The 22,540-nt window shown below is 41.7% G+C and overlaps 1 long non-coding RNA gene across 1 annotated transcript in view; it reads left to right on the plus strand.

Annotated features, from left to right (window-relative positions):
* Nucleotides 1–22,540, plus strand: part of LOC149460574 (uncharacterized) — a 36,616-nt gene that overhangs the window by 8,784 nt on the left and 5,292 nt on the right. The window contains exons 2-3 of the long non-coding RNA XR_016313044.1: nucleotides 767–841; nucleotides 8,792–8,894. This is a non-coding gene — a long non-coding RNA (uncharacterized LOC149460574). The remainder of the gene's footprint in view (nucleotides 1–766; nucleotides 842–8,791; nucleotides 8,895–22,540) is intronic.

Raw genomic sequence — 22,540 nt, forward strand, 5'->3', positions numbered from 1 at the left:
TGAAAGGCAGCACTCATATATGGCACTGATAGGCGGCACTGACGGGCACTGCAAAGGCGGCACTGTTGCACACTGATAGGCGGCACTGGCTGGCACTGATGGGCGGCACTGACTGGCACTGATAGGTGGCACTGACTGGCACTGATGGGTGACACTGAAAGGCAGCTCAGATGGGCACTGATATGTGGCATTGATGTGCACTGGTAGGCACTGATATATGGCATTGATATGGCACTGGCAGGTGGCATGGATGAGCACTGACAGGTGGCACTGCGGGGGCTACACAGATCATCAGAGTATACTGATAATCAGTGCCCTGATGATCTGTGTACATGTCCTCTCTGAGGGATGCCGATTACCGGCTCTCCTCTCGAGCTGTCAGCGTGACAGCTCGTGAGGAGGGAAATGCCGATAACCGGCATTTCCCTATTTACATGCAATCAGCTGTGATTGGACACAGCTGATCACATGACCGAGCTGACATCTTCCGCTCTTTCCATCGATCGGTGATTCGCTCTGTCCGAGAGACACAGCGCACCACCGATTGCCGTTCTGCACGCTCCCGAAGCCGTGCATGCGCTGTTAGAATGGCATGACGTCATATGACGTCCTCCCAGAACAAGAGAACCGCCTTGCGCCCGTCATTGTACTATATGGCGGGTGGAAGGCGGTTAAGCAGCTTTTCTTCTGCCAGGAGTTGAGGCGTTCAGAGGGCTAGACAGATGCCCTGTGTACTTGAGGCCTAACTTCTGCTTTGTCTTCGCAGCTTGTTCTGTTGAAGTGGAACCTTAGTCAGAAAATGAAGTCCTGCTAGATCACTTCAGGCTGGCCCCTACTGCAGGTATAGCTATGTAAAATGTTAAAAATAAGTGCCTCTACTGTTTATAATCCAGTAATACATGGTCTCACCCTGCTCTGCACATGCTCAGTTGATTTCTATTTTTAGGCACTGTTGATTTTGTAGAGGTCGATCTGCTGACAGCCTTAAAGCAGAATTAAACCCTCCTATCCTTTAGGCCTCATTCACACCATACCTGAAGAAAAACTGTTGGAAACTGATGTGCAGATTTCACTTGCAGAGACATCAGTTTACATCAGTGTTCTTTTATGCATGCTTCAATGAGTTTTATATACATTGCAGATTCCTGCACAGAAAACAATCTGTTTGTGATACTAGTGTTGTGGTGTGAACAGGGCACATTTTGTTATGCCATTGCAGTACGCATGCAGACAAACTGACGTCCCTGCACCATGGTGTGAACGAGCCCTTACAGCCAAGGAAGCTGCTTTTGTTTGATCTGCAATTGCCTTGGTGCTGCACATGTGATCAGTTATGATTCTAGCCATTTGATGGTTTGACAGTTTGGTTGAGCGCACAAGCAAATGTGACAGTTAGAAGTCCTGGCATTTCAGGAATGTAACTTTTTTGAAACCTTTAAATCGATGGGTTTAATTCCACTTTATGGTTTTCTGCTACTCAGGGGCTCTGGGCTTCTGCAAAATGGCAGCCTCCAGCAAGACTGAATAGGAGCAATGCTGGAGGAAATCTACAGCACACACTAATTTTGGTGGCACAGTTAATAATGTGGAATGTACCTGTATGTTCCTTGCTAAAGAACATTATTTTTTCTGAACTTGTCATGGGCTAAGTTCCGGTTTAAAGTAACCTGAAAACTAACAGACTTGCTGGTTGGAACACCTGATGAAAATAGGGGAAAAAAGCTTAAAAAAAGACCACCACTAAGAATTGGTAATAAGTTTTTGGTTTTGGGTTTAATACCATTTTAAAACACAAGTAAATGCATGGGTGGGGTTTGGGGGGAAGCACATTTGTTTTGTTACTTGGCCAGAGTTCCACTTTAAAAGAGACTTCTGACTTCACTCCGACCTTTCTGATCTGCTTGTTTTGAGTCCGCACTGCCAATTACAGCCTGGTAACTAGTATTCTTATAAGGAGGTCAGTCCTCATATTTCACTCAGTACAGGATTGTTTCTTGCATGTCTATGTGTTTTAGTGGTGTTTTAAAAAAAATCACGCTTGCTGCATTGTTTGTACGGTTGCGGCATGTGTCTATCTAACCCATAGGGATTAATGTTAATAATACTCCCTTTGCTTTTCTTACACCTTCATTTATTTTGTAATGTGGTACTGCCCTCCAGTGGTTCATCAGTGTATAAGTAACATAATGACCTACTAACCTAAAATATGATGTGGGTTTTGCTCTAGACTGGTGTGGGGGTTTTCTTTAAAAAGTATCTAAATGTGTGCTGTGCTACACAGAGGCAATCTTTTTTGTAATTGTGTGTCTCCCCCTTCCATGTGTCTGATGGGACACATACATACTAACACCTACATAAAATTCTGCATAAATCTTGAGCTGCCTGTATTGCTCTGTTTTCTGATCATTGTGACATGCAGGATCCACTGAAGGTAACCTCTACTAAAAGGGAAACTCCACTTTCATGGGAAAAAAAAGTAGCAAATGAAAAAAAATAATATAGTGTATACAATTGCGGCTCAAGTCAGATTGTAACTGAATATTATTAAGGCTTCCCTTTCCTTTTCAGTCTGCAGTGCTGTAGTGTTCTGTAAAATGCAATGGAATATGGCTACTTTGAGGTGTTCTTTACAAAGATGGTACACAGAACTACACACACGCACTGCTTCTGTGATTGGCTCGCTGATTTTCCCAGAAGTCTGCATTAAGATACAAGCCAGATTTTTGAAAGCAACATGTTGCCTGGTTGACTGCGTGACTGGTGCAATGATACCTGAAAAGTTCTCAGCGATGTCACAACTTTACGCTGATCCCTTCCACCATCAGACTGCAGAATCTATGCTTAGCAAGCTACAGCAAGGCCAAAGGCCTATAGAGGAATATGTCACTGAGTTCCGTATATGGAGTTCTGACACTCAATGGAACGAGTGTGCACTCTGCCATCAGTTTCGCCTTGGTCTCTCTAACATCTTGAAAGATGAGCTTGCCCGAGTTGGGGTACCAGCCAGGCTAGAGGACCTAATTAACCTTGCCATGCAAATCGATCGACGGATCTGGGAAAGGCGGGATGAAAGAACTAGCAGGGGTGTCTTGATTTGCTAAGAAATGGAGACTCCTGTCTCCTCACCCACTGCTGTCACATCAGACATACTCCCCAGCAAAAGAGGGCATCGTAATTCTATTAGAAGGTGCTTTTGGAGACCACCGTTATCCTCTGCTAAACGTCTTCGACGACAAAACTCCAACCTTTGCCTCTACTGTGGTGATGCGGGTCACTATGTACTGACATGTCCAGTGAGACCTCATAAGCTTTCTCCTAGCTGGTTCCATAAGATGTACCCCCAAGGAACGAGTCAAACGCACCTCTCCTTCCATCTTCACTTACAACTTGCTGAAAGAACTATTATTGTTCTAGCAATTATAGACTCTGGTGCCTGTAGCTGCTTTATGGATTCGACCTTCGCTAATCAAAACAATATCCCTCTCCGTACTAAGACACAAAGATTTTCGGACATCTGGCTGATGGCTCTGGTATCAGTTCTGGCCCAGTGACATAAGAGACTATGCCAATTTTCTGCCACTCCTCCTCGGGACATCAGGAATTTCTATGTCTGGATGTCATAACCTCACCAATGTTTCCAGTCATTCTCGGCATGCCCTGGCTAAGGGCACACAACCCATCCATCGATTGGCTTTCTGGGGAGATCCTCTTCCCTTCCAAATACTGTCAGCATCATTGCATTCCAAAGGAACCATGCGCAGTGACTCCTCTTCTTAGTATCCATCCTGATTCAGAGATGATGAAACTTGTCCCTGCCGCTTACCATGACTACTTGGATGTATTCAACAAGAAGAGTGCCAATGCTCTTTCCCCGCACCGTCCCTACGATTGTCCCATTGAACTTCTGCCCGGTGCTGAAATTCCTTTTGGGCGAATTTACCCCCTCTCCGAATTGGAACTAGAGGTCCTCCGGAGTTATATAGATGAAAGCCTGGAAAAAGGATTTATTCAGCCCTCTACATCACCAGCAGGAGCTGGCATCTTCTTTGTTGAAAAGAAAGATCATACTGTTAGACCATGTGTGGACTATCGTGATCTGAATAAGATAACAGTCAAGCATTGCTATCCTCTTCCCCTGATTCCTGAATTGTTCCAAAGGCTATGAGGGGCATGTGTCTTTTCAAAACTAGATCTGAGAGGTGCATACAATTTAGTCAGAATTCGTGAAGGGGATGAATGGAAGATGGCCTTTCAAACACGCTTTGGGCATTTTGAATACCTGGTGATGCCATTTGGCCTCTGCAATGCCCCAGCAACATTCCAACACTTCGTTAACGATATATTCCGGGACTATCTTGATCTATTTATCATCGTTTACTTGGGTGACATCCTAGACTTTTCCAGCTCAATTGAGGATCACGTAAAGGATCATGTAAAGAAGATACTGGGCAGATTACGCCAACATCACCTCTATGCCAAAGCTGAAAAGTGTGAATTCGAGAAACAGACTATTCAGTTCCCCGGACTTGTGATCACTTTTTATATATATATATATATATATACAGTCAGGTCCATAAATATTGGGACATCAACACAATTCTAACATTTTTGGCTCTATACACCACCACAATGGATTTGAAATGAAACGAACAAGATGTGCTTTAACTGCAGACTGTCAGCTTTAATTTGAGGGTATTTACATCCAAATCAGGTGAACGGTGTAGGAATTACAACAGTTTGCTTATGTGCCTCCCACTTATTAAGGGACCAAAAGTAATGGGACAATTGGCTTCTCAGCCGTTCCATGGCCAGGTGTGTGTTATTTCCTCATTATCCCAATTACAATGAGCAGATAAAAGGTCCAGAGTTCATTTCAAGTGTGCTATTTGCATTTGTAATCTGTTGCTGTCAACTCTCAAGATGAGATCCAAAGAGCTGTCACTATCAGTGAAGCAAGCCATCATTAGGCTGAAAAAACAAACCCATCAGAGAGATAGCAAAAACATTAGGCGTGGCCAAAACAACTGTTTGGAACATTCTTAAAAAGAAGGAACGCACCGGTGAGCTCAGCAACACCAAAAGACCCGGAAGACCACGGAAAACAACTGTGGTGGATGACCGAAGAATTCTTTCCCTGGTGAAGAAAACACCCTTCACAATAGTTGGCCAGATCAAGAACACTCTCCAGGAGGTAGGTGTATGTGTGTCAAAGTCAATAATCAAGAGAAGACTTCACCAGAGTGAATACAGAAGGTTCACCACAAGATGTAAACCATTGGTGAGCCTCAAAAACAGGAAGGCCAGATTAGAGTTTGCCAAACGACATCTAAAAAAGCCTACAAAGTTCTGGAACAACATCCTATGGACAGATGAGACCAAGATCAACTTGTACCAGAGTGATGGGAAGAGAAGAGTATGGAGAAGGAAAGGAATTGCTCATGATCCTCAGCATACCACCTCATAAGTGAAGCATGGTGGTGGTAGTGTCATGGCGTGGGCATGTATGGCTGCCAATGGAACTGCTTCTCTTGTATTTATTGATGATGTGACTGCTGACAAAAGCAGCAGGATGAATTCTGAAGTGTTTTGGGCAATATTATCTGCTCATATTCAGCCAAATGCATCAGAACTCATTGGACGCTTCACAGTGCAGATGGACAATGACCCAAAGCATACTGCAAAAGCAACCAAAGAGTTTTTTAAGGGAAAGAAGTGGAATGTTATGCAATGGCCAAGTCAATCACCTGACCTGAATCCGATTGAGCATGCATTTCACTTGCTGAAGACAAAACTGAAGGGAAAATGCCCCAAGAACAAGCAGGAACTGAAGACAGTTGCAGTAGAGGCCTGGCAGAGCATCACCAGGGATGAAACCCAGCGTCTGGTGATGTCTATGCGTTCCAGACTTCAGGCTGTAATTGACTGCAAAGGATTTGCAACCAAGTATTAAAAAGTGAAAGTTTGATTTATGATTATTATTCTGTCCCATTACTTTTGGTTCCTTAATAAGTGGGAGGCACATATGCAAACTGTTGTAATTCCTACACCGTTCACCTGATTTGGATGTAAATACCGTCAAATTAAAGCTGACAGTCTGCAGTTAAAGCACATCTTGTTCGTTTCATTTCAAATCCATTGTGGTGGTGTATAGAGCCAAAAATGTTAGAATTGTGTCGATGTCCCAATATTTATGGACCTGACTGTATATATATATACACTGTTCAAAAAAATTAATACATTTTTAATCAGAATATAGCATCAAGTCAATTAAACTCCTGGGATATTGATCTGGTCAGTTAAGTAAGTAACAGAGGTAAGTAGTAGAGGGGGTTGTTAATCAGTTTCAGCTGCTTTGGTGTTAATGAACTGGATGGTCAATAATGAGATGACCCCCAAAACAGGAATGGTTTTACAGGTGGAGGCCACTGACATTTTTTCCCTACTCATCTCATTTTCTGACTGCTTTTCACTAGTTTTCCATTTGGCTAGGGTCAGTGTCACTACTGGTAGCATGAGGCGATACCTGGACCCTACAGAGGTTGCACAGGCAGTCCAACTCCTCCAGGATGGCACATCAATACATGCCATTGCCAGAAGGTTAGCTGTGTCTCCCAGCACAGTCTCAAGAGCATGGAGGAGATTCCAGGACACATGCAGTTACTCTAGGAGAGCTGGACAGGGCCGTAGAAGGTCCTTAACCAATCAGCAGGACCAGTATCTGCTCCTTTGTGCAAGGAGGAACAGGATGAGCACTGCCAGAGTCCTACAAATTGACCTCCATTAGGCCACTGGTGTGGATGTCTCTGACCAAACCATCAGAAACAGACTTCATGATGGTGGAATGAGGGACCGACGTCCTCTAGTGGGCCCTGTGCTCACTGCCCAGCACCATAGAGCTTGATTGGTATTTACGTTTGAACACCAGAATTAGCAGATCCGCCACTGGTGCCCTGTGCTTTTCACAGATGAGGGCAGGTTCACCCTGAGCACATGTGGCCGACGTGAAAGGATCTGGAGAAGCCGTGGAGAACATTATGCTGCCTGTAACATCGTTCAGCATAACCGTTTTGGTGGTGGATCGGTGATGGTCTGGGGAGGCATATCCATGGAGGGACGAACAGACATCTACAGACTAGACAATGGCACCCTGACTGCCATTAGGTATCGGGATGAAATCCTTGGACCCATTGTCAGACCCTACGCTGGTGCAGTGGGTCCTGGATTCCTCCTGGTGCACGGCAATGCCCGGCCTCATGTGGCGAGAGTATGCAGGCAGTCCCTAGAGGATGAAGGAATTGATACCATTGAATGGCCCCCACGCCCGCCTGATCTAAATCCAATAGAACACCTCTGGGATGTCATGTTTCAGTCCATCCGACGTCGCCAGGTTGCACCTCAGACTGTTCAGGAGCTCAGTGATGCCCTACTCCAGATCTGGGAGGAAATACCCCAGGACACCATCCATCACCTTATTAGGAGCATGCCCCAATTTTGTCAACCATGCATACAAGTACGTGGGGGCCATACAAACTACTGAGGACCATTTTGAGTTGCTGCAATTATATTTCAGCAAAATGGACTCGCCTTCTGCATCATTTTTTCATTTTGATTTTCGGGTGTCTTTGTTATTCAGTCCTCTGTAGGTTGATTTTTCATTTCCATCAAAACGATGGTCATCCTTATGTTCCTAACACATTACTCAGTCCATATCGGTACAGATATCCAGCATGATATTTTTCCCCATTGAGATCTGATGTGTTTTCAAAGTGTTCCTTTAATTTTTTTGAGCAGTGTATATAAAACACAAGAGGTGCTGGAGAGATGTGACCACATGTTAATGCTTATAATTTTTAAAGAAGCCATCTGCACATTGCTCTTCACCCATCCATACTGCTAACTAGCATTTCCTTAAGCAGTATTTAAACCCAAGACTAAAAATTTTATATATTGCAGCTTAGCAATCATTGGATGTGGTGGCTGCATTCGTTTTCTTTTCTTAGGCTTTTTCCTTCTGTTTTCACTTGGTGGTCTGGCCAGTAATACACCTCCTGTATTAGAGTGCCCCTACTCTGGATGAAGGAGCACAGGGGAATCTTTGGATAGCAGCATTTGAGCATTTGTGGTTGGTGATTCTGCCTGAAAATGCTCTGCACAAATGACAAATCGCATCACTCCTGTTTGGGGCCCTTCATTTTCAGTGGCACCAAAGAGTGGTGTAGTTCTGCCATGATTACAGCACAATTCATCATGCAACAATCATGGTAGAAGCCCACCGCGTTTTGGTGCCAAAGAAAAAGAATTGCATGGTGCAATTTTTCAGTTGTGCAGAGCATTTTGGGATCGCAGACAGAATCGCGGTGATTCTGCATGAGATCGCAAGAACTCAAGTGTGAGCAGGGCCCAAAAGAAGTAACTTACTTTCTAAGAAGTTGCAGCAGTTTTTTTCCTTTGGAAATAAAGTATTTTTGAAGCAAAAATAAATAAAAGCTGATCATGTCAGCACCCCTGCTAGTGTTTTTCCCATCTCTGTGTGACTGGTACATTCTGCTGGAGAGAATGTTCTTTTGAAAAACAACAGACTTACTGACTGTATGACCAGAAAATAAAAGACAGAAAGTCTAAAAAGAAAATGAATGCAGCCATCACATCTAAGAAATGGTATGTTGCAGTATAATAAAGGTTTGCTTTTGAGTTTAATACCACTTTAACATTGAGCTCCCAGATAAGCAATTTTATCTAAATACAAGATGCATTTGTTCCTATAACTGCTGCTCTTTCTCTCCTTGTGCAGGGTGACTGGTCTTGTCTGTGTCCCCTCCTGTGGTTTTCTGAAGGCAGCTCTGCTTTCTGCATAGGCTATGTACAGCACAGTGATGATGTCACACTTTAACAAGGTAATATCTGGGTTTGCAAAGGCATTTGGTGCACAAAAAATGTATTTATATCCACTGTGGCTAATAAAGAATATATTTAATTGAAAGTTTTGTGCCTGAGGCCAGTTTTAAAAACAGGGATCACATATATTTAAAGTGACACTAAACACTAGAATGAAAAAACTATATATATTCAAGAATGTATTCTTAAAGCGGAGTTCCAGCCATTATTGTGTTTATTATAAGTCAGCAGCTACAAAAACTGTAACTGCTAACTTGTAATAAACAAACACTCACCTGTCCCAGGGTCCAGCGACGTGCTCACCCACACCGTCTTTTCTGTCCCTCTTCTCTGCCCCGCCCCAGCATCTCAACTGTGGGCACCAGGCTATGACAGCTTGCAGCTTCACAGCCGGGTGCCCACTGTGCATGTGCGAGTCCCGCTGCACATTCTGATTGGTCCAGCAGTCTTCTGGGATCTGTGAAGGTTTCCAGGAGACTGCGGGAGGAAAGAGGGGGCCGAACCTCCGACTCTCTTCACCACAGTGAGCTGAGCCGGATGGATGTGGGAGTGGGTACCTGTCAAAACCAGGTATCTGCTTCCCCCTCCCCCCCAGAAGATGCCAAATATGGCAGTAGAGGGGGGGGGAGGCAAACAAGCGGAGCTTCCACTTTTGGGTGGAACTCCACTTTAACTTACAAAAAAAGTACAAAAATGTATTCTTAATCACCAAAAATTGCTCTCAGCCTCCTCCATATCTCTAAATTCCATTTTTTTTTATTTCTTATGCTGATGTGATGTCTTGTCAGAGAGTGGCTCTTGCTTGCTCCCAAGATAGACTAAGGACTATGGACTAAGGGATGTGCACATGACCCCATCCAATGAGCACTTTTTATTCTAAACAACCAGAAATGAGAGAGAAAAACAGAGGTTCAGGAGTTCAAGGAGGCAGAAAAACACAGAAACATTTTCATGATAAAAGATTACAAGAGCTTTAAGTAGTGGATGTGTATATATTATTTTTGGAGAATACCTATATCCTTCAGTGGTACTAGTGTCACTAAACTCGCATCATAAAAAGCTATCATTAAATGCTGTGTTACATGCTCTTCATACTCAAGTAGTCACTGAGATTTGTTTTCTGTATTCTGCAAAAAAAAAAAAAGGTTGATCCTGCTGTTCTCTATCTCACCCTTCTGTCCAAGATTCCAGTGCAGCTAGGGATTTTGCAGAGCAGTGTTGGCAGCTCTGCATGTGCTCAGTTTTCAGTGAGTTTCTGTGCTGAGCATTTCCTCCATATTACATGTCAGCAGTCCATGTGACTATAGAGTCACACATGTTGGCGTATACACAGTGGTAAATGACAGCCCACTCCCTCCCTCCTCCTCCATGCCCGCTAACCAGCTAAACACAATGGGGCCAGGATATTACATATACAGGTGTACCTCAGTTTATGAATTTAATGCATTTTCCGGGATATTTCTTATTGCGAAAAATTCATAAACTGAAACGCGGTTTTCCATAGGAATGCATTGAAAACCAATTAATCCGTTCCAAGGTCAGAAAAAAGTTTTTAAAAAGTCGCTGTCACTATAGGTCAGTGCCGATTTTTAAATGTAATTACCGGCTTCACTATAGCTCAGAGAATCAGCTGTCACTTTCCTCCCAGCTAAAAGAAAGAAAGTTTCCTTTTAGTTTATTTCTCAGAGTTAAAAGAAACAATGTTTCCTTTTTAGTTTCCTGAGATAAAAGAAACAAAGTATCCTTTAGCTCCTGGGAAAGTGATAGCTTATTCTGTGAGCTATATTGAAGAGAAAAAAAAAAGACAGCAATTGCATTTAAATATCGGCATCAACATACACTTCGTATTGCGAAAAAACATTGTAAAAATTCATAAACCGAGGCATTATTTTCATTCGTAAACCGAAAATTACGTTAACCGAGGCGTTCGTAAACCGAGGTATACAGTTTCAAGAAAAAGTATTTGAACCCCTTGGGATTACGTGGAGTTTTGCATGAATTGGGCATAAAATGTGCTATGGTTTAATTGCACATAACATGTAAACATTCACAGTGCAGGGAGGAAAAAGTATGTGAGGCCCTAGCTTAATGACTTTTCTCAGAGCTAATTGGAGCCAGGAGTGAGCCAACCTTGACTCCAATCAGTGTGATGATATTGGATGTGTTGCTGACAGCTGTCCTGCCCTTAACACACACCTGTTTTGGGTTTACTCGTTTCAAGAAGCACCGTCTGATGTGAACTATGCCTCGCAGAAAAGAGATCCCAGAAGACCTACGATCAAGAATTGTTGACATGCATGAAGCTGGAAAGGGTTACAAAAGTATCTCCAAAAGCCTTGATGTTCATGTGTCCACGGTAAGACAGACTGTCTACAAATGGAGAAAGTTTAGCACTGTTGCTACTCTCCCTAGGCGTGGTCGTCCTGTAAAAATGACTGCAAGAGCACAGTGCAGAATGCTGCATGAGGTAAAGAAGAATCCCATAGTGTCAGCTAAAGACCTACAGAAATCTCTGGCACATGCTAACATTTTTGTTGACACATCTACAATAAGGAAAACATTAAACAAGAATGGAGTACATGGGAGGACACCACGGAGGAAGCCATTGCTGTCCAAAAAGAATATTGCAGTATGTTTGAAGTTTGCAAAAGAGCACCTGGATGTTCCACAGCAATACTGGCAAAATATACTGTGGACAGATGAAACCAAGATTGAGTTGTTTGGGAAGAACACACAACACTATGTGTGGAGAAAAAAAGGCACAGCACACCAACATCAAAACCTCATCCCCACTGTAAAACATGACGGAGGGAGCATCATGGTTTGGGGCTGCTTTGCTGCCTCAGGGCCTGGACGGATTGTTGTCATTGATAGGAAAATGAATTCCAGAGTTTATCAAGACACTTTGCAAGAAAACATACGACCATCTGTCCGCCAACTGAAGCTCCGCAGAGGATGGGTGATGCAACAGGACAATGACCCAAAGCATACAAGTAATTCAACAAAACAATGGCTGCAACAGCACAGAATACGCCTTCTGGAGTGGCCCAGTCAGAGTCCTGACCTCAACCCGATTGAAATGCTGTGGCATGACCTTAAGAGAGGGATTCACACCAGACATCCCAAGAATATTGCTACACTGAAACAGTTTTGTGAAGAGGAGTGGTCCAAAATTACTCCAGATCGTTGTGCAGGTCTGATCTGCAACTACAGGAAATGTTTGGTTGAGGTTATTGCTGCCAAAGGAGGGTCAACCAGTTATTAAATCCAGAGGTTCACATACTTTTTCCTCCCTGCACTGTGAATGTTTACATGTTATGTGCAATTAAACCATGGCAACATCTAATGTTTGTGTAGTATTATGTTCAGCAGACTGTGTTCTTCTATTGTTGTGACTTAGATGATGTTCAGAACACATTTTATGCCCAATTCATGCAAAACTCCACGTAATCCCAAGGGGTTCACATTTTTCTTGCAACTGTACCTGTAGATTGATGGAGGCTTCACCTCCCTCTTATTCTAAGACACAGGCTGGAGGATTGTGATACAGCCTGTGACTGTCAGAAATCAGCCTACACCATGTTATTGCCAAAACATAATAGATTTGATTTCAAATACAGCAGGTAAAATAAGTATTGAACATGTCACCATTTTTCTCAGTACATATATTTCAAAAAGTGCTATTGACATGAAATGTTCACCACATGTCTGTAACAACCCACACAATCCATACATACAAAAAAAACAAAACAAATAAGTTCAGAAATTAAGTTATGTGTAATAAAGTGGAATGACACAGGTAAAAAGCATTGAACACATGAAGAAAAGGAGGTGCAAAAGGCATGGAAAGCCATGACACCAGCTGAAATCTATCAGTAATTAGAAAGCAATCCTGCCCCTTGTCAGTGCAAATTAATATCAGCTGGTTCAGTCTCAACTGATGGCCTAAAAAAAGGTGTCTCATCACCAAGGTGTCACACAAGAAACATCTCGTGATGGATAAAAGGAAAGAACTCTCTCAAGACCTTTGCAACCTTATTGTTGCAAAACATACTGATGGCATTTGTTACAGAAGGATTTCTAAACTTCTGAATGTTCCAGTTATCACTGTTGGGGCCACAATCTGGAGGTGGAAAGAACATCATTTCACTATAAACCAGCCAAGACCAGGTGCTCCTTGCAAGATTTCTGAGGAGTGAAAATAATTATCAGAAGAGTTGTCCAAGAGCCAAGGACCACTTTTGGAGAACTTCAGAAAGACCTGGAATTAGGCCAAGGTGATTGATACTCGGCAAAATGTGGAACTTGCAGATCTCCAGATAGGGCAGCTGACAAGAACAAAGAAGCACACCCAGCTTACCTGTATAGAAATCAAGAGATTGCCAGATGCAACACTAAAGGGTCACCTGTCAATGAGGAATGAATAATAAAAGGATACAGAAAGAATTCATTATGTTTGGAAAAATAGCAGCAGTAAAGGAACACCAGGAGAGGATATACAGTGGGGATCGAAAGTTTGGGCACCCCAGCTAAAAATTTGTATTAATGTGCATAAAGAAGCCAAGGAAAGGTGGAAAAATCTCCAAAAGGCATCAAATTACAGATTAGACATTCTTATAATATGTCAACAAAAGTTACATTTTATTTCCATCATTTACACTTTCAAAATAACAGAAAACAAAAAAATGGCGTCTGCAAAAGTTTGGGCACCCTGCAGAATTTATAGCATGCACTGCCCCCTTTGCCCAGCTGAGACCTGCCAGTGTCATGGATTGTTCTCAATCATCGTTTGGGAAGACCAGGTTATGTCAATCTCAAAGGTTTTAAATGCCCAGACTCATCTGACCTTGCCCCAACAATCAGCACCATGGGTTCTTCTAAGCAGTTGTCTAGAAAAGTGAAACTGAAAATAGTTGACGCTCACAAAGCTGGAGAAGGCTATAAGAAGATAGCAAAGCGTTTTCAGATGTCAATATCCTCTGTTCGGAATGTAATTAAGAAATGGCAGTCATCAGGAACAGTGGAAGTTAAAGCAAGATCTGAAAGACCAAGAAAAATATCAGACAGAACAGCTCGCAGGATTGTGAGAAAAACAATTCAAAACCCACGTTTGACTGCACGATCCCTCCAGAAATATCTGGCAGACACTGGAGTTGTGGTACACTATTCCACTATAAAGAGATACTTGTACAAATATGGTCTTCATGGAAGAGTCATCAGAAGAAAACCTCTTCTACGTCCTCACCACAAAAATCATCATTTGAACTTTGCAAATGAACATATAGACAAGCCCGATGAGGTTAAAATTGAACTTTTTGGCCGGAATGAGCAAAGGTATGTTTGGAGAAGAAGGGGCACAGAATTTAATGAAAAGAACCTCTGTCCAACTGTTAAGCATGGGGTTGGATCAATCATGCTTTGGGGTTGTGTTGCAGCCAGTGGCACAGGGAACATCTCACGAGTAGAAGGAAAAATGGATTCAATAAAATTTCAGCAAATTTTGGATGGTAACTTGATGCCATCTGTGAAAAAGCTGAAGTTAAAGAGAGGATGGCTTCTACAAATGGATAATGATCCTAAACACACCTCAAAATCCACGGGGGATTACATCAAGAGGTGTAAACTGAAGGTTTTTCCATGGCCTTCACAATCTCCTGACCTCAACATAATTGAAAATCTATGGATAGACATTAAAAGAGCAGTGCGTGACAGACAGCCCAGAAATCTCAAAGAACTGGAAGACTTTTGTAAGGAAGAATGGGCAAAGATACCTCAAACAAGAATTGAAAGACTCTTGGCTGGCTACAAAAAGCGTTTACAAGCTGTGATACTTGCCAAAGGGGGCAGTACAAGATATTAACTCTGCAGGGTGCCCAAACTTTTGCAGATGCCATTTTTTTGTTTTCTGTTATTTTGAAAGTGTAAATGATGGAAATAAAATGTAACTTTTGTTGACATATTATAAGAATGTCTAATCTGTAATTTGATGCCTTTTGGAGATTTTTCCATCTTTCCTTGGCTTCTTTATGCACATTAATACAAATTTTTAGCTGGGGTGCCCAAACTTTCGATCCCCACTGTATGTATCTGGTAGAAGATTGTGGATGACAGTGCATCATCCATCTGCACCTTAAAGAGGAAGGCACATTCTGACCTATTGTACCCATAGTTTAAATAATAAGGTGAGAATTTGGAGCTGTTGATGGTGGATCACAAAATGGGCTACATTCATGAATGTGGCACACAATAATAACAGGGCTTTGTTGGCAATTAGACTTCTATTAGTTTAATCACAATATTTGTAGTAACATGTACATAGATTGGTATTTCACACAAAAGTTGTTTTGTTGGTATACTTTTTTTTTGTATGGTAACAGGGGGATTTGGATACTATGTTAGGGGGGGATCTATATTAAATATAATTGCAGCTTTGCAATTGAATTTAGTACACATATAGATGATAGTGTGCCCTCCTATCCCTCTTGTTTTGAACTGTATTGTTGCTGTATTGTCTCCCTTTATATTGTAAAGCACTGAGCAAACTGTTGGCGCTATATAAATCCTGTATAATAATAATAATATTGCCAGCTGCAGCAAGAAGTGGTGATTTGGATACAGAGCTTGAAGATTGCGCACATTATTTTTTTGCTTTATATTTGTTCGTATACTGTAAGTTGCTTTTGTTAGCATTTCTACTTTCACTCTTATTTTATTTTTTTCAGTTTTATTAGGACAATGAAAAAGTCTGTACAAATTTGACATTCAAATGAAAGGCAGCCTTTTGTATGCAACAAAGCACTCCCAGCAATGCCCTGATGTTTACTACACATGGATTTTTTACACATCTGAAGGGATGCAGGTGGTGCAGTGTTTCATATCACAACGGGATTTGAAGTGAACCTTTGCTTTGTCCAAAACAATAAGTTCACTTTAGCACAAGCCCCTACAGCATCTAATACTTCCTTTTACTATCCTGCTTTTCTGCTCACCGGAGCGAACAGAAGAATCCCTGTTTAAACCTCAGTCAGTTGGACTGCCAAGCTAGGCTGTCACATGCTGCCCCTGTATCCTGCAGTATGAGATACATTAAATTGCCAAACGTATTGGGATGCGTGCCTTTACATGCACATGAATATATGAATATGAATATTTAATGGCATCCCAGTCTTAGTCCCTAGGGTTCAGTACTGAGTTGGCCCACCCTTTGCAGCTATAACAGTTTCAACACGTTCTTCCAGAAGCGCATTTGTGAGGTCAGGCACTCATGTCGGACGAGAAGTCTGCGCTCAAATTCATCCCAAAGGTGTTCTATCGGGTTGAAGTCAGGGCTCTGTGCAGGTCAGTCAAGTTCCTCCACCCAAAATTAGCTCATCCATGTCTTTATGGACCTTGCTTTGTGCCATGTTGGAACAGAAAGAGGCCATCCTCAAACGGTTCCCACAAAGTTTGGAGCATGAAATTGTCCAAAATATCTTGGTATGTTGACTCTTTAAGAGCTCCCTTCACTGGAACTAAGGGGTCTAGCCCATCTCCTGAAAAACAACCCCACACCATAATCCCCCCTCCACTACACTTTACACTTGGCAGAGTGCAGTCAGACAAGTACCATTCTCTTGGCAACTGCCAAACCCAGAAACATCCATCGGATTGCCAGATGGAGAAGAGTGATTCATCACTCCAGAGAGCACATCTCCACTGCTCTAGAGTCCAGTGACATTGTGCTTTACACCACTTCATCCAACGCTTTGCATTGCACTTGGTGATGTAAGGCTTGGATGCAGCTGCTTGGCCATGGAAACCCATTCCATGAAGCTCTCTCTACGCACTGTTGTTGTGCTAATCTGAAGACCACACAAAGTTTGGAGGTCTTTAGCTATTGACTCTGCAGACAGTTGGCGACTTCTGCGCCCTGTGCACTTCAGCATGTGCTGACCCCGCTCTATCATTTTAAGTGGCCTACCACTTCATGGCTGAGTTGCTGTTGTTCCCAGTTGCTTCCACTTTGTTATAATACCACTAACAGTTGACCGTGGAATATTTTGTAGCAAGAAAATTTCATGGATGGAGCTCCTGAGAGTGACCCATTCTTTCACAAATGTTTGTAGAAGCAGTCTGCATGCCTAGGTGCTTAATTTTATACACCTGTGGCCATGGAGGTTATGGGAACACCAGAATCCAATGAGTTTGAGTATTTCAATACTTTTAGCAATATAGTGTAAATGCAGTTTATATAATTTGTGTGTTGGTGCCTCCTTGTGGTAGTAGTGTTCAAAAACGTGCTAGTGCTGCATACAAATATTGTGTTTCATTTAACATGCTTTGCCATGTTATTTTAGTTTCAGTACAAATGCTTCATTTTGATTCCTCATATATGTTTAATATTTGCATTAAAGGCACGCGGTACCATCTTATAGAGCATGATGAACAGAAAGCATTGGGGGAAAGAGGAATGCAGATATTCGTAGTTTGTTACAACGTGATTCTGGAATTTACCTTCTCAGTGAATGGATCAGTTATATTTTCAATTATGTCGCTGGTCTCTAGTGAATGGATAGGCTGTATTCCCTATGATCTCATCAGTCTTCACTGAATGGATGGGCACCATTCTTGGTGATGTCACTGGAATGTAATGTTTGGATAGGCTAAATTTTTAGTGATGTCATTGGTCTCTAGCAAATGGATAGTCTGCACTCTCAGTGATCTCATCAGTCTGTAATAAATGGATAGATATCATTCTCAGTGTTGTCACTGGATTCTAGTAAATAAGTAGGCTGCATTCTTGTTGATGTCACCTGTTTCTAGAGTGGCTTTCTCAACCTTTCCAATACAGAGGAACCCTTAAAACAACTTTCTGGTCTCAGGGAACCCCTGCTAAAAATTACTATATCTACACCTCATGATACAAGAGTGTGATGGACAATGTGAAGAATGCTCCTTATACTTGTCATTAGGAAGGATTACTCTCTTACAGAAAGCTAAAAAGATCAATAGTGTCAGTGGAAACTTATCTGAGAGGCAGAAATTAATTGCTCAAGGAACCCCTAGTAAACACTAGAGGAACCCTAGCTGAGAAACCCTGTTCTAGAGACTGATTAGGCTGTATTCTTGGTGGTGTAACTGGTGTCTACTGACTTTATAGGCTACATTCTCAGTGAAATCATTGATTTGTAATGAATAGAATATACATGATGAATGGATTGGCATCCTAAGACCACTACATTACAAAATTGGGGGTACTTCTGTCTGCTGGCTCCTGTCAAATTTGAATTTGTTGTGGCTGTGCCTGGCTCTGGATGCACAGCTGCTTCATTCATTCACAGATACAGTATCTGAGATGGAAAAACTACAAGTTCTATCTGCCTGGCAGCAGAGGGACTGTAGTTCTCAATGGAACATAAGTGTGGTGACATCACTGCACTCATAGTCCATTGATACTTCTTCCAGCTCTGTAATTGATGGTCCATACCATAGTATAGACCTGAACAGGAAGAGTCTGTAAGAGCCAGAGCATTGCACACGTGATCCACAGTGCAGGCTCTGATGTAAAAGAAGAAAACAAAATACAGGCGTGTGTGAATCATAAGACTGGCTGAACAGAATTAAAAATCCATTGGAAGGTAATATAGATACCAGTCACTTAAACACTGTTTAAGTTGTTTGCCTACTGTTCTGCTTCAGTACTGTAGAAATGGCTGAGTGAAGCTTAAACAATAGCTGCCTTCACTGGATGTCAGGAAATGTGATCAGCTGTTTTTACTGCTATAATTTCGCATGAAATGAGAACATGGACTTTGCCCATTACAGTTTCCTATTTCACATAGCTGAACGTTGTGTAAAATGTGGCATCTGTGGCGTTTAATTTGTATAGTAAAATAAACGAGAAGTTGTATCATCTTTCACATTGCTTTTTTTAAAAAAACTAAGAAAGTAGCAACATTTTTTTTTTTTTTTTTGTGTGAATTGAAAAAGATCTGTGTGTAGAGTAAGATATCTTTTTAGAGTTTTGAAATTACTGAAAGGTAAGCGATATTGTGGTGATAGGTGGAGCTGGTGGACTGAGTCAGTCTCTTCTTTCTTAAATGTGTTAGATACTTAGGCAGTGAGATGTCACTGTTCCTGTCCAAGTAGAGTTTTTAGGGTTTGTTCACACTAGCTGTTGAGTGGGTGCAAAACCCTGCATTTTTTGTGTCCCCCCCCCCCCCCCCCAACCTCAGAGGCAGCAGCTGAGGGTGTACACATGCCACGGCCATGATGCTTTGCTTCAGAGAGTAAAGATCGTGTGAAAAAGCCCTTGAGGCTTCCACATCCATATTTGTGTGTTCCTCCATATTATAGAATACATATACAATACAGTGGGGGAACAAGAACTCTTCCTAATGGCCACAGCAGGTGTGCATGGATCTAACTACCCTGGGTCTATTGCCATAACTCTCCAGTAAATTGTCTTGTGTTCTCCCATGCCATTGGCGGTCAGCACAGGTTCCTATCCTTCTTGAATGGGTTACAGAGATGGACCATATTAAATGTATGGAATGGCTTCAGGAACTGGGAACCTATGATCAATGTCGTCAAATCTAGCTCTCTTGGTAGGTATATAGGGAGTCCCAAGAACTACATGATCTTCTCAAAATTTGATGTCTTGACCTGTTCGATATCTCATTATCAGGCTGTGCCCCCTTGGGGGCCATTTCCTGGCTTGTCCTCCCCTACCCCCTTTTTTATCTTTTCTTTTTCCTTATTTCTTTTTGCTGTAAGTCTGCATGGTTATGGTGATCTAGCATGGGGTTATGGAGCTTATTCTGGTTCTCCCTTTATACCTCCTTTGTGGTGGTGATGGGGAAAGGTTTTTCTATATAATCTTTCTGTGGTTATATATATATAGCATATGCGTTGATTTGTCATACATCTGATCGTGGCCGATAGACCATCTTTTCCTGTATCTGATAACTTCATTGTATGGTACTGTGTAAAGTGGATACCTAGACTGGCATTTTACTTGTCTTATGCTTTTAGCTATGTAATGAAATGTTTTTCTAGTAAAATCAGATTGGGCATAAATGATCATGTATAGGGAATGTTCCTTAAAGCAGAACTCCGGTCAATGCTTTTATTCTCCCATGCAGAGGGTCTATATTCACATTGAACGAGTTAAGTGCTCGTTTTGTCCAGGAGCTCAGGGAAAAGCTGTACTTACCCATTCCTCCAATTCTCCAGAAAACCACACTTTGGACTGTTCCTGCCATCTTCACGTCTGGAGATGGTCTATGGGCGTGATGATGTAAGGAACAGTCCATTCACAAGACCGCTAATGTGCAGGGGGGCAGGAGTGACAGGGACTGGTCTTTCTTTCAGAGGATTGGTGGATTAGTAAAGCATATCTTTGCTTTCTGAGCCCCTAACTCCACAGAGTTACAATGAATCACTTGTCCTATTTAAAACAAAAGTATTTGGACAGCCCAGATCACAGTCACAATGAACAGATTGACCCCTTACTCTGTGATTTCTGTGAACCAATCACAGCCATCAAAAGTGAAAACACTAGTAGTGTTTTCAAACATTCAGCCCTTTCACAATCAATTCCTCTGTGAAAAGGTTGTAAACGCAACAGGAATGATGATCATCAGATTGAAGGTGGGGTATTCTTAAAGTGCCACTGTCCACCAATACATTTTTAAATGTATGTGCGGGGGGATATTTAAAGCACCACTGATGGTCAATGGTTGGGTGAACACATATTGGTCTATTTTCCTTTATATAGCGAAAAAAAACCCCAAAAAACATCATATATTAAATACCACCAAAAGAAAGCTCCATGTGTTTCAAAAAAATGATTTAAAATTAATTTGGGTACAGTGTTGCATGATCAAGTAATTGTCAGTCGAACTTTCATAGTACTGAAAAATGGCCTGGTAATGAAGGGGTGTACACAAGCTGGTACTCAAGTGGTAAAAAAAAGTCCACTGTCTGCTTCTCTACCATTCTGTTTTGTAGAATATGTTTTCTACAAGGTGACAGGGCCTCTTTACAGTGTGGCATGACACCTGTCACTGAGAGAGAAAGTTGTGTTTCTTTCATTTTATACAGTCAAGGACGGCTTGTTCACTAAACCAAAATGAAAATGTAGCCTTTAAACCTTGTTCACGATTGCTGGGCAGCTGATGGGAGTTATAAAACCTTATCAAAACACTCCTTACAATGGCTTGGCGCAGGATGAAAGGCAGAACACGTTTATTGACCATATTATCTGTGCAGCGATAGTGCTGCATGGTATAATTTGAACTTTAAAAGAATGGAAATATTTGAAATGCTTCTCCCAATGAATAATGTTTTCAAGCTGCTAGTACATTTTGATATTCCTGCATACGTGTAGTTTTAAAAACTCCAGGCAGGTTTATAAAGGAACATTTTAGTTTACCTACGTATTTTTAGTTTTTCAAAATTAAGAAAATAATTTCTTGCTTTGGTTAGTTCTAGATGTATTATAGTGCTGGATTATTGTGATTAGAGGTTAAAGTGATTGTAAAGGCTAAAGTTTTCTCTACCTTAATGCATTCTCTGCATCTCCCCCCTCCACAATTCTTGCCTGAGCCCGTTTTCGATCCAGCGCTGTGCCCAAGAGCAGTGGCACTGCTCTCTCTTTCCATCCTCGTCTTTCAGGACACATGATGACATAATTCCTTTGTCTGTTATATTCAGTATGGTGGTTATATAACATTGCCCCTTCCATATGCTAGCCTGTTGATTAAAGTATATGTAAACCCTCACCTTATAAAACAACCCATTCAATTTAAAATAGAATAGAAAAGCAAAACGAGTGTGTCTGTACATAAAAAAAACATTATAAATACTTGTAATACATTTTTTCTTTGTTTTAAAAGTGATCACCTGACTTCTGTTCTCAGCTGCATAGGAAGTGGGGGTGGAGACTGAAGCGGGTGTGTCAGCAGGAGGCAGAGAAATAGCAATACACTGATTTCCCATGAAGAGTTGTGCATGGAAGAGGAGCATGTTAGCACAAGTGTGATCACTGGAGGACAGGCAGGCTGTGCTCCCAGCATAGCCAGAAAACTGACCACAGTGGGACAGATGTGCTCTAATGCCTAACTTGATCAGTTTGAAATAGAAAAGAAGGTGGACTGGCAGGATTACTAGGTATTTCACACAAAGGAAGCAATATATAGAGAACAGGATACTTTTTCACACAAGCACACGGTATAACAGACACATATCAGGAATATGAAATGTTGGGGTAACAAACACTTTAACTGCCCTTCCTTATATTTGAACCATGGAAACAGAACTTAGAAGGGGAGTTTGTGACTAGCCTCCAGGTAACATACCAACCACATCACCACCCCAAGACTCGGTAAATGCTGAGATATGTAGTTTATCATTGCTGTAGTGCCTCCATCTTTCCCCTCTCACTGTGACTTAGCAATATTTTTGAGCAGAAGACACAGAAGCAAAGCAGAAAAGTTTAGAAATAACATTTGCAGTGCTTATCTTTTTTTCCACTACAGATTTATCACTTAGACTACACAGTGGCACATTTTAGAGATATCTAGAGTTTACCTTTAAAGTTAATCTGAACTCTAGCTTAATGACATTTAGCTTTAAAAAATCTAAGGGGTTGATTTAATAAAAC

This window comes from Staurois parvus, unplaced genomic scaffold (assembly GCF_062004578.1).
Source record: "Staurois parvus isolate SC_StPar_1 unplaced genomic scaffold, SC_StPar_1.0 ptg000225l, whole genome shotgun sequence".
Taxonomy (NCBI): Eukaryota; Metazoa; Chordata; class Amphibia; order Anura; family Ranidae; genus Staurois; species Staurois parvus.